Raw genomic sequence first — 1,703 nt, 5'->3', positions numbered from 1 at the left:
TTAAAATAATTAAGCTGAAATTATGATGTTTTAGCTATTATTTCTTTAAAAGTTATGTAGTACACATAAGATGAGAGAATGAGAGAGAGGCTCATGAAAACGATGGCAATAATTCTAATGTTCTACATCATTTAATTCTTGCCTTATTCAATAAAGAATTTTAAAGAGAATTAATTACACATAATTTTATGGTTTATTTTTATTTCACTCCCCATTTTAAATATTTAGATGAATTTAAAACTCACATTATTTTTAACTGATTCCAAATAGGTGGTTAACTAATCACACAAAACTGTATTAATGTAAGATTACTCTTTTTGAAGTATATCACAGTCACCAGAAACACAAAAATTCCACCTTGCCACTCAGATCCTAAAACAGATTATAAGCAATACCCCAGTTGTCCTTCCCGTAATCCATACTTCAAGACCATAGTTTTCATACCGGAATATCATGACTTCTGTTATAATAAATTCATTTCTCATGTTTCCAACTGTTATGAATGGAATCATACAGTATGTACTTTTTTACTTGGCTTATTTTGTTCAATGTGAAGGATTAATATATGTTTTTGAAGTAGTAGTCGCTAATTTTCCTTCATTTATACATTTTCCATTTTAGGAATATGCTACGATTCACAAATGATTCTTCTGTTGGTAGAAATCTGAGATACTGATATGGTTGTACAATTGCAATGTAACTATTAGCATTTTTCTATGCAACTTCTGATACATATGTGCATTTGTATCTCAGGCATGTATGTAGGAATGAAGATAATAGTCATGGTTTATGCATATGTTATGCGTATGTTTATGCATAGGTCATCTTTAATATGACAATCTTCTAAATAGAATGTACAACTTTACAAATTAATGTTATATTTCATATTACATGCATGATTCTATTTATATTATATTTCACTGGAAATACTAGCTCCATTGTTCCATATTCTAGTCCACATTTGGTAGTGTTAAATGTATTTTCAATTTTAGTCAAAAATTTTAAATTCAGTCATAATACATACATTCTGGTATGAATGTAGTAGAATCTTCAGTAACTTGTTTATTATTTTGATAAAATTTTAATTAAAATAAAAGTCGAATAATTATTTATATGTTTCTTGGGGGGCCTTTTGAACAACCTCTTCTTGAAATGTCCAAGTAAGTCATTTGTGTATTATTTCCTATTTTGTCCCTTTAATTATTTATTTGTTTAAGTTATTTTCTTAAAATGTTTGCTTAGTTATTATATGTATTCAGGAAATCCTTTCTTACATTACATGTACATTTTCACTGTGTTACTGGTATGTTTTGTTTAACAAAAGTTTATAATTTTAATTTACTCCAATTTATCATTTTTTCCATATGAATATTGTGTTTATGGTGCATTTAAGAGTAGTTGACAACTGAAAGTTCAGTAAAATAGTTTCCTTTGTCATGTTCTATCTTTGATTGTTTTTGTCATCAACATTGAGGTCTACATCCCACCTGGAAATAATTTGTGTTCATATTGAAAAGTACAAAACACTTTTTTTTCAATAGACATTCAAAGCTAAACATAATCCATCCTTGCTGCTCCTACCATCCAAGATTGACACCAAGGATCCATATATGTGAGAATCTTTTAGAATCTATTTTGCTTCATTAGTCCATTATTCAATTCCTTGGCAAATCTCACTCCTAATTTTCATTGCTTCATTTTTC

Source organism: Rhinopithecus roxellana, chromosome 18, assembly GCF_007565055.1.
Source record: "Rhinopithecus roxellana isolate Shanxi Qingling chromosome 18, ASM756505v1, whole genome shotgun sequence".
Lineage (NCBI taxonomy): Eukaryota > Metazoa > Chordata > Mammalia > Primates > Cercopithecidae > Rhinopithecus > Rhinopithecus roxellana.
This window is presented reverse-complemented; position numbering follows the sequence as displayed.